We start from the raw sequence: 12,497 nt of genomic DNA, 5'->3' as shown, positions 1-12,497 counted from the left end.
AGGAATTCCATGTACCAACTTCTTTGAATTCAAATGACCAAATCTTCTGTGCCACAACTCACTCTCCTTCTCAGCACTTGTTGCACTAAGACATTCTGAGTCTACAATTCTGACATTCACCTTGAATGTTCTATTCCTTCCCTGTTCTGACTCCATAATCAACTTCTGATTGCAGTCATACAGCTTCAGAAGATTGTCCTTCATGGTAACTGAAAAACCTTTCTCAATTAATTGTTCCACACTCATCAGATTGCTTCTGATGCTAGGTACATACCACGCATTCTGAATCAATGTTGTTTTCCCATTGTTCAGAATCACTCTGACATTTCCCATACCTTCTGCATTAAGATATTTGTCATCAACATATCTGATCTTTGTCCTCTTTTCAGAGTCAAAGTCAACCAGCCATTTCTTGTTTTCAGTAAGATGATTTGAACAGCCAGTGTCCATATACCACCAGTCTATCCGATCCAGATCATCAGATTCAGAGGCCATCAATAGCACAGATTCGTCATCAGAACTTTTGGATATATTTACTTCTTCTGATTTTCTCTCCTTGTTTGACCAACAGTCTCTAGCAACGTGACCAAACTTCTTACAACAGTAACATTGGATCTTCTTCTTGTCATACTTCTCTTTTCCCTTTTGAGCATTCTTTTGTCTATCAGAGGTTGAGCTTTCTGACTTCTGACCACCATCAGATCTTCTTCTGGCTTCTGATACCTCCTATCAGAAGTTGCTTTCAGAGCCTGCTGCTCTACTTCCCTTTCAGAAGTTCTCTCAGTCAAACGCAACTCTTGCGCTTCTAGACTGCTCTGCAGCTCTTCAATTCTCATGGTGCTCAAATCTTTGGAATGTTCTATTGCTACTACAATGTAATCAAATTGAGAGGTAAGAGATCTCAATACCTTCTCCATGATTGTTTCTTCAGAAAGAGTTTCTCCACACGCTTTCATCTCATTAGTGATCAGAAACACTCTGGAGATATATTCAGAAACTTTCTCATTATTCTTCATGTTGAGATTCTCATATTGCTTTCTCAAGGACTGAAGCTTCACCTTCTTCACTGATGCGTCACCACCATAACATCTAACCAGTGTGTCCCACGCAACCTTTGCTGTCGTTGAATCTGCAATCTTTTCAAACACATTTACATCAACACATTGATGAATGAAGAACAATGCTTTCTGATCCTTCTTCCTTACTTCCTTCTGCGCGTTTTTCTGTTCATCCGTCGCATCTGCTGCTACCGGAACATAACCATCAGTGACAAGATCTAAAACATCTTGAGCACCGAACAATATGCGCATTTGGATCATCCAACGATTCCAGTTTTTACCGTCAAATACTGGAAGTTTGGTGTTCATGTTGCCGTTTCCGTTCATCTTTCTACCTTGCACAGTACACTCGAATTTCTCACAGTGTTTCCCAACCCACAGAATTAAAAATTCTGATTAGATTTTGTTCAAGATTCAACACGTATCTAAGAATCAAAATCAAACACACAAGACCTCACGTTCCCTCGTGTTTCCCGTGTTTCCCAATGAATCCGAACCGGGGCTCTAGATACCAATTGTTGGTGCAAAGGTAGAATAAATGATGAACGGAAATATTCTATTAAGAGAATGACGGCTAAAAACATGATAAAAGTTACAATGATTGCCACCCTATTTATAAGCTAAAACTAGGGTTACTAGAATAGGAGAAAATACTAAAATACCCTCTAACAAACTTAGGGGCTAAGAAAATAGTACAACTAATAAATATGAATTACTTCTAATAATGACAACTACTAAAAATTTTCAAGCAGCTTTAAAATATGACAACTCTAAAAGTCAAGTGGTTTTTGGATGTTGACAGCGCTTTTCAATAATTCTTTGTGACATTTTTCAATGGGGTAATTGATAATTGTCTAGTAATTTTTTAAGATGATATTTGATCAAAAAGAAGATATCTGAAGCCTTATTTGATAAATTATTCAAAGTTTCAGCTGAAATGTAAATCAATCTGAAATTCTAGTTATCAGACTTTCGATGTCACACGGGTTGTTATGACATCCAATTCTGCACAGACAAGAATTATGCAGAACTTAAAAGTAAGTGCAATAAATAACACAAGTAATTGTTTACCCAGTTCAGTCCAACATGACCTACGTCTGGGGGCTACCAAGCCAGGGAGGAAATCCACTATTAGTAGTATTAATTCAAAGCTAAACTCCCCCGTTTACAACTCTTCACTTAATCCCTACCCAATGCAATTTCAATCTTACACTAAGATCAGAGTTCCTACTCACTCCCCCTCAATCACCTCAGTGATTACTACCTTTAATCAATATTAAAGACAATTATGTTATCAGACTTTCGATGTCACACGGGTTGTTATGACATCCAATTCTGCACAGACAAGAATTATGCAGAACTTAAAAGTAAGTGCAGTAAATAACACAAGTAATTGTTTACCCAGTTCAGTCCAACATGACCTACGTCTGGGGGCTACCAAGCCAGGGAGGAAATCCACTATTAGTAGTATTAATTCAAAGCTAAACTCCCCCGTTTACAACTCTTCACTTAATCCTTACCCAATGCAATTTCAATCTTACACTAAGATCAGAGTTCCTACTCACTCCCCCTCAATCACCTCAGTGATTACTACCTTTAATCAATATTAAAGACAATTATGAAGTCACACTTCAAACAACTCTTGATTGTGCTTAACAGCTTTAATCAAGATACACAGCACGCACGCTTAAAAGCTTAGAGTGACACAACACTTACAACTCAATGAACACCCTATACCAATGCAATCATCTATGTGATAATAGCTTGGCTTACAAGATATGTCTAATACAAGACTCACAAAAATACAGCAGTGAAGTATGATAAACACACTAAATCTTCACGCCTCAAAATCCCCAGTCCTGAATGAAGGATTGCCATCCTTTTATATTGCAGCACTTGGGCCTTGTACTTGTATTCTCCTGAATTTTATGTCACGCGAGTTCCCCTAAATTCCATATCTAGGTTACTAACAAATAGGCTATTTGTTAGGTTCATTAAATGTAGCTTGGTTGTTGGTTTCCTGGATTTTCTCTCAGCTGTTGAATCTCTGAAGAATAGCCTGAGAAAAATGTTGAAACAGAAAAACTAAACAACCTACAATATAGCATATGCTGTCAGGAATGAATGTCACAACATTCAGTTTGACATCCAAATCAAGGACCATATGCTAAGTCTGTTTTTCCTGAAAACAGACTGTACAATTTGCTGTACTGTACAGAATCAATCTGTCCATGCTTCAGTATCAGCGTACATTAATAAATGTCAAAATATCCAATTTTGACATTCACACATAGAGACTTACATCAGGTCTGTTATCCTCTTGATAAGCAGACTGACAATAAATACTGAGTTATAGTAGAACATCACCTGTTCTATTCCTCAGTATCTGCTGACAGGGATGAATGTCATAACATCTAGTTTGACATTCAATAAATCTTGTATTAGCCAATCCTGCAGTACACTACTCAGAATGTCATGACATCAGCCAAGACATCAGAGTACAGCTAGATATTCTAACATACAATGCAGTCAAACAAACATCTCCACAGCATGTCATGACATCGGTCAAGACATTAGAATCCAGCTAGTGTTTTACCATACAATGCAGCCAATTAAACACCTACAAACTCCCCCTTTGGCAAATTTTTGGCTAAAACACTTTGGTCTCACAACAGAGTCCATAGGAGCGGAAATCTCACATCTAGCAGGAAATTAACCTAGCTAATACACTCAGAGTGGCAGCACACTCACACACATGGAAGTTAAATAAAAACTTCACATATCAGCACACATACAGAAGTTAAATAAAAACTTCTAATTGCAGCACACACATACTGAAGATCTGTCCTGAATATCTATTTAGCTGTTTAGCAATAAGCAAAACAATCTGTTGTCCTGGGGTTATCACAGGTGTTACTCCCCCTTTTTGTCAAAAATGTTGCCAAAGCAACACTTTAAATTACAGATCCACATAACTAGAATTACACAAACATGACAGAATTACAGTCTTGGTTTTACTTCACAGTTTCAACCAAGTCAACACCCACTTGATCTTGCTTCACAACTTTGATCAAGTAGTCACACACTCTCGCTTTACAGTAGGTACCACCATATCAGATGCCATGACTTTGTGTCTGACATCCAGAACCACTCCTGCATGAACATTGTCCTTGAACTCCTGCAGGAGCATAGGCTGCCTCAAGGTAGGATATCTCCTTAACCTCTTGTTGTCATACTTGTTGCAGGTGACATAGTTATGATCTGTTGACCAATCAGAGCACACTTCCAATTGTTTAATAGGCAGAGATATTAAACAATACATCCCAAACATCATTGGTTGCTATAAGTTCTCAAAGAGACATATTCCCAGTTTGCCCCTTAAGTTTTCAAAATGAGTAGCATCCAGAGCCTTTGTAAATATGTCAGCCAGTTGGAGTTCAGTGGCTACATGTTCCAAGGTAATCACTTTGTCTTCCACCAGATCTCTGATGAAGTGATGTCTAATGTCAATATGTTTGGTCCTGCTGTGTTGGACGGGATTCTTGGAAATATTGATGGCACTGAGATTATCACAGAACAATGTCATGACATTTTGAGAGACATTGTACTCAGTGAGCATCTGTTTCATCCAAACCAGTTGGGAACAACTGCTTCCAGTTGCTATGTATTCAGCCTCTACAGTGGACAGGGATACACAATTCTGCTTCTTGCTGAACCATGATATGAGATTGTTTCCCAAGAAGAAACATCCTCCTGGTGTGCTTTTTCTGTCATCAGCACTCCCAGCCCAGTCAGCATCACAGTACCCAGATAGGACAGGCTCAGAACCATGTGAGTACATCATCCCATAATCACAAGTCCCATTGATGTACTTGAGAATCCTCTTGACTTGATTCAAGTGGCTCACTTTGGGCTCTGCTTGGTATCTAGCACACATTCCAACTACATAGGAAATGTCAGGTCTACTTGCAGTTAGGTATAGAAGACTACCTATCATGCTTCTATACAAACATTTATCGACACTGGGCCCTCCATCATCTTTGGTTAACTTTAGATGAGTAGGTGCAGGAGTTCTCTTGTGCCTAGCATTATCCATACCAAACTTCTTAACTATGTTTTTGGCATACTTGCTTTGGGAGAGAAACATAGAATCCTCCATTTGGTTGACTTGCATTCCAAGAAAATAAGTCAGTTCCCCAACCAGACTCATTTCAAACTCAGATTGCATCTGGTGAACAAAATGTTTTACCATTTGCTCTGACATTCCACCAAACACTATATCATCCACATAGATTTGAGCAATCATGATTTTTCCATCTTCATCCTTCACAAACAAGGTCTTATCTATCCCACCTTTTCTGTATCCATTTGAGGTCAGAAATTTAGTCAACCTTTCATACCAAGCTCTAGGTGCTTGCTTCAACCCATACAAGGCTTTCCTCAACTTGTACACATGTTTAGGTTGGTTAGGATCACAGAACCCTTTCGGTTGTTCCACATAGACTTCTTCATTTAAGTAGCCGTTTAAGAATGCACTCTTCACATCCATTTGGAACAATTTGAATTTCAGAATGCATGCTACACCTAACAACAATCTGATTGACTCAAGCCTAGCAACGGGTGCAAACGTCTCATCAAAATCAACCCCTTCAACTTGAGTATATCCTTGAGCTACTAGTCTTGCTTTATTCCTAGTAATTACTCCTTTCTCATCAGACTTGTTTTTGTAGATCCACTTGGTACCAATGATGTTAGTCCCTTCAGGTCGAGGAACTAGCTCCCATACTTCATTCCTTTTAAACTGCTCCAGTTCATCTTGCATGGCATTGATCCAATATTCATCAATCAGGGCTTCTTTCACATTTTTTGGTTCAACCTTGGATACAAAGCAGGAATTTGAGCTAATTTCCCTTTATCGGGTAGTCATACCACTATTGGGATCTCCTATGATAAGATCCTTAGGGTGGTCTTTCTGAATTCTGATAGATGGCATTTTGGTGGGTGCATCTACCTCACATTCAGTAGGAGTCTCCTATACTTCTTCAGACTTGACTGGTATGTTTGTTGAAGTATCAAGGAATGTTCCAACATCATCTATGACATCGATTCCTTCCTCTTTATCATCCACAATAACATTTATGGATTCTATCAGGACATTGGTCCTGTAGTTGAACACTCTGTAAGCTCTGTTGTTAGTTGAGTATCCTAGGAATATACCCTCATCACTTTTGGGATCCATTTTCCTTCTCTGTTCACGATCTGTGAGAATGTAGCATTTACTTCCAAAGATATGAAAGTACTTCACAGTGGGTTTTCTGCCTTTCCATATTTCATACAGAGTGGAGGAGGTTCCTTTTCTCAAGGTGACTCTATTGTGAACATAGCAAGCGGTATTCATAGCTTCAGCCCAAAAGTGCGCAGGGAGATTCTTTGCATGAATCATAGCTTTGGCAGATTCTTGAATAGTTCTATTTTTCCTTTCAACTATCCCATTCTGCTGAGGAGTTATAGGAGAGGAGAACTCATGACTTATTCCTTCAGACGAGCAAAACTCATCAAACTTGGAATTTTTGAACTCCGTACCATGATCACTCCTAATTCGGACAACACAACTGTCCTTTTCCCTTTGAAGTCTGATGCACGGGTCTTTGAAGACATCAAATGTATCTGACTTCTCTCTGATGAAGCTTATCCACGTGTATCTGGAATGGTCATCAACCACCACATATGCATATCTCTTTCCACCCAGACTTTCAACCTGCATAGGTCCCATTAAGTCCATGTGCAACAGTTCCAGAACTCTGGAAGTTGTAGGATGTCCCAGCTTCGGATGTGACATCTTGGTTTGCTTGCCCACCTAGCATTCTCCACAGACTCTTCCTTCATCAATAAGAAGCTTTGGGATTCCTCTAACTGCTTCCTTGGATATGATCTTTTTCACTCCCCTTAAGTGTAGATGACCAAGGCGTCTATGCCACAACTTCACCTCTTGTTCTTCCTTGGCAGAGGAGCACATTGTGGAGAAGTTTGAGAGCTTAGGTTCCCATAGATAACAGTTATCTTTGGATCTGGATCCTCTCATAACTTCTTGATTATCTCCGTTTGTCACAACACATAGCTCCTTAGTGAACTGAACATATTATCCTTGATCACACAGCTGGCTTATGCTGATGAGGTTGGCCGTCAGTCCTTTTACTAACAGTACATTATTCAGTTCTGGGACTCCAGAGCAGTCCAACTTACCCATACCTTTTAGTTTTCCTTTAGCACCATCACCAAAGGTCACATAACTGGTAGTGTGAGGTTGTATATCCACCAATATATTCTCCATACCAGTCATATGTCTTGAACAACCACTGTCAAAGTACCAGTCTTTTCTGGTAGATGCCCTTAGAGCTGTGTGAGCTAACCTAGCATACCATTGTCGCTTCTTGATGGGGACATAGTGCCTATATGTCTTATGATTAGGCCTGACATGAGGGGCTTGGTTAGGGTAACCATGAAGCCTGTAGCAGAAGGCTTTTATATGGCCGAGCCTACCACAGTGGTGACATCTCCATTTCTGGAATTTCCTCTTCTGATGATTATTCATCCTGGTTCCCTGATGTTTAGACATTGGATGTGACCTCCGCTTGAATTTCTAAACTTTAGCCTTTGGGCGTTTGAGTTCAGCTGAGGATTTTTTCACAAAGCCTAAACCAGATATGGTTCCAGACTTTTGTCCCACCTTTAGGATCTCTTCCAAGGTGTCAGTTCCTTTATTCAACATTATGATGGATTTAGTCATTTGATCCAGCTTGGAGGTCAGCAGGGTTATCTCACCATTTAGACCCTCTATGATTGTCAGATGCTTCTGTCTCTCATCTTCCAGCTCCTTGATGAGCTTCTTCTGCTTTTCTCCTTGTACACGCACTTCTGCACTGGTGACACATAGCTTCTTATAAGCTGCAACAAGTTCATCAAAGGTCAGTTCATCTGCAGTTGAGTCATCATCAGTGGCACAAACACTCGTCAGTGCAGTGACATGTTTAGCAGATTCTCCTTCAGATTCACTTTCAGAATCTCCCTCAGACCATGTGATAGCTAGCCCCTTCTTTTGCATCTTGAGGTAAGTAGGGCATTCAGCTCTAATGTGTCCATAACCTTCACAACCATGACACTAGATTCCCTTGCCTTGGTTGAACTTTTCTTCAGAAGTTGATCTTTTCCTGATGTCAGACGAGATGTTCTTGACATTAGGTCTACCTCTTTGATCAATCTTCTTCACGAACTTGTTGAACTGTCTCCCAAGCATGGCTATGGCTTCTGATATGCTTTCATCACCTCCAGTATATCCTGCTTCTGACTCCTCTTCAGTATTTGATACAAAGGCTACGCTTTTGTTCTTCTTTTCAGCATTCTCACACAAGCCCATTTCAAAGGTTTGGAGAGAACCAATGAGCTCATCCACCTTCATATTGCAGATGTCTTGAGCCTCCTCTATGGCTGTGACCTTCATAGAAAATCTCTTAGGCAAGGACCTGAGAATCTTTCTTACAAGTTTCTCTTCAGCCATTTTCTCACCTAGTCCACCAGAGGTGTTTGCAATTTCAAGAATATTCATGTGAAAGTCATGAATGGTCTCATCCTCTTTCATCCTCAGATTTTCAAACTTGGTGGTCAGCATCTGAAGTTTGGACATCTTCACCTTGGAGGTACCTTCATGAGTTATCTTAAGGGTATCCCAAACTTCCTTAGCTAGCTCACAGTGGTGCACCAGCCTGAAGATGTTCTTACTGATTCCATTGAACAATGCATTCAAGGCCTTAGAATTTCCAAGGGCTAATGCCTCTTGCTCCTTGTCCCGCTCTTCTTCAGGAATCTGCACACTGCCTCCATCTTCACCTGTCTTCGTTGGATGTTCCTATCCTTTGTTGACAGCTCTCCAGACTTTGCTATCTAGAGACCTTAAGAAGGCTATCATACGAGGCTTCCAGTCATCATAGTTAGAACCATCCAGCATGGGTGGTCTATTTGAGTGTCCTATATCCTTGTCCATGGTACTAGAAAGTAACTTCCCTAGATCTCACCCAAAACTAACAGGCAGGGTGCCTGCTCTGATGCCAATTGAAATTCTAGTTATCAGACTTTCAATGTCACACGGGTTGTTATGACATCCAATTCTGCACAGACAAGAATTATGCAGAACTTAAAAGTAAGTGCAGTAAATAACACAAGTAATTGTTTACCCAGTTCAGTCCAACATGACCTACGTCTGGGGGCTACCAAGCCAGGGAGGAAATCCACTATTAGTAGTATTAATTCAAAGCTAAACTCCCCCGTTTACAACTCTTCACTTAATCCCTACCCAATGCAATTTCAATCTTACACTAAGATCAGAGTTCCTACTCACTCCCCCTCAATCACCTCAGTGATTACTACATTTAATCAATATTAAAGACAATTATGAAGACACAATTCAAACAACTCTTGATTGTGCTTAACAGCTTTAATCAAGATACACAACACGCACGCTTAAAAGCTTAGAGTGACACAACACTTACAACTCAATGAACACCCTATACCAATGCAATCATCTATGTGATAATAGCTTGGCTTACAAGATATGTCTAATACAAGACTCACAAAAATACAACAGTGAAGTATGATGAACACACTAAATCTTCACGCATCAAAATCCCCAGTCCTGAATGAAGGATTGCCATCCTTTTATATTGCAGCACTTGGGCCTTGTACTTGTATTCTCCTGAATTTTAGGTCACGCGAGTTCCCCTAAATTCCATATCTAGGTTACTAACAAATAGGCTATTTGTTAGGTTCATTAAATGTAGCTTGGTTGTTGGTTTCCTGGATTTTCTCTCAGCTGTTGAATCTCTGAAGAATAGCCTGAGAAAAATGCTGAAACAGAAAAACTAAACAACCTACAATATAGCATTTGCTGTCAGGAATGAATGTCACAACATTCAGTTTGACATCCAAATCAAGGACCATATGCTAAGTCTGTTTTTCCTGAAAACAGACTGTACAATTTGTTGTACTGTACAGAATCAATCTGTCCATGCTTCAGTATCAGCGTACATTAATAAATGTCAAAACATCCAATTTTGACATTCACACATAGAGACTTACATCAGGTCTGTTATCCTCTTGATAAGCAGACTGACAATAAATACTGAGTTATAGTAGAACATCACCTGTTCTATTCCTCAGTATCTGCTGACAGGGATGAATGTCATAACATCCAGTTTGACATTCAATAAATCCTGTATTAGCTAATCCTGCAGTACACTACTCAGAATGTCATGACATCAGCCAAGACATCAGAGTACAGCTAGATATTCTAACATATAATGCAGTCAAACAAACATCTCCACAGCATGTCATCACATCAGTCAAGACATTAGAATCCAGCTAGTGTTTTACCATACAATGCAGCCAATTAAACACCTACACAATCTTTGAATCAAATAAGGAAACATGGAGTCTGAAAAAGCAGATAGTGTGAAAGTTCGCTTGGTCCTGCGCTTAGCGTATAAGTTTGATTAGTTTAAATAGTTAAAGGACAAAAGTAAATAGGGAAGTATTAAGACGCACACACACAAAATCTTTTCAAACCTTCTCAGATTTCATTAAACTACTTAAAACTTATCAAGGCATGTATAAAATCGATTAAGAAGTGTTTCTAATTATTTAAAAAAGACTGCCTAATTGATTTACGACTTGTTCCAACTGATTAAATCAATGAGAAACACCTTCTAATCTATTAGAAAATCTATTAATCAAATAAATCACATATTTTTTAAGGGTTTCCTTTTCTAAATTAGAGTTTCTATTTCTTGAAGTGTTTTAATCGATTAAAAGATTATTTAATGGACTAAATCATTTATTCGGCCCTTGGATCATTTTCATTTTTGAGTTGAGTTTTTTTTTCTATTTAAAGGAGGGTTCTCCTTGTTTCATTTTACACCAATTTTATGTATCGAAAACTCTACAACTTTTCTACTCTCTCTTATTTTGAAATTTGTTTTCACTAGAATTATCGTAGTGTTGAAAGACGGAAAATCCCTTTTAAGAGTTGTGTAGTAACTAGTGTTGTGCTTAATTTATTTTATTCAATAGTTTGATTCGCTTGTGTAATATCTTTTCTAAAGGACTTAATGGTCGCAAGAGAAACCTGAAAAAAAACTTAGGTGGAGATTTTTGAGCTAAGCATGTGTAAAAGCTATGTTTTTTTTGTTGAAGATTCGTGTGATGATTCTTGGTAAAAGCTCCTAGTATTTGTAAAGGTTGTTTGGGTTGATCCTATGTAAGCTCAAGTCTATTTTAAGTGAAATGCTCATGAGGAACTTCTTAGGAATAGGAAAAGGGAAGGTAGTTAGGCCAAAGCTAAATAAATCTCTATTGCAATCTCGCTATCCATTCTCACTTTATTTTTTATTATTTATATTCTTTTTGTTGCATATCTCTCTTCTTCTCCATTTTATTTCTACCTTTATGTTGTTATATCTATGTTTATTTATATCTTCTAATATAAATATTTTCTAAAATAAAACTTTTTATAAATTAATCTCAAATTTCGAATATCACAATTCATCATATCCCCTATTTTGTTTGGAGCCACTTGGTTAACAAGACTCATTCTCATTATGAACCATGTGATAACTCTAGGTAAAGTACTTAAAATGAGGATTTATTTATCGAAGTCCAAAGACGCCTAAACCGCAGTTAGAAATCGAAAGTCACAAAGTTTTCTGAATCTAGGGACTTCTCTTCCATAAATTTGGCTACTTTGTTTATAAAATTGCAGGAATACGAGATGGAGCTTAAAATGTTAGTTGAAGTTGAAGAAGGAGAAAAGAAGAAAAAAACACAGTATATCTTAAAGTTGAGGAAGCAAAATATTGAGACTCTGATGAAGATATGACATAGCTTGTTTGAAAGTTCTTAAGATTCATTAAACATGACAAGCAACAAAACTTTTAACACGAGAATGAAGGAAGGTCTTCATTTCTTCCAACATGTTATCAATATGGAAAGAAAGGGCATATAAACAAATTTCCCTCAAAACTAAATTAAAAAACAAAATCAAAATCAGAATAAGAAAAAATTTAGAAAACCAGAAAAATAAGTGAAAAAGCATACAAATCTTGGGATGAAAATGATAAACAAGAAGCAAACATTTATCTCAGGGAGAATCATGAAGATGATAAAGTAACTTCATATTTTACATACGATCAATTATTTCACATATGTAAAAAATTAAATAAAGAATCAAGTCAATTAAAATACATTGTCTCTGCGTCAGGAATACTATTTCTTACCTTGAAATAGAAAATAAAAACTTGTTGGAACAATATACAGTCTTAAAGAGAAACATAGTATTTTCATAAATTTTTACTCTTCTCTTGAATACCCAGTTTAACATACCAAGTGTGAAAA

The sequence above is a fragment of the Lathyrus oleraceus genome, chromosome 4 (assembly GCF_024323335.1).
Source record: "Lathyrus oleraceus cultivar Zhongwan6 chromosome 4, CAAS_Psat_ZW6_1.0, whole genome shotgun sequence".
In the NCBI taxonomy this organism is placed as follows: Eukaryota; Viridiplantae; Streptophyta; class Magnoliopsida; order Fabales; family Fabaceae; genus Lathyrus; species Lathyrus oleraceus.
This window is presented reverse-complemented; position numbering follows the sequence as displayed.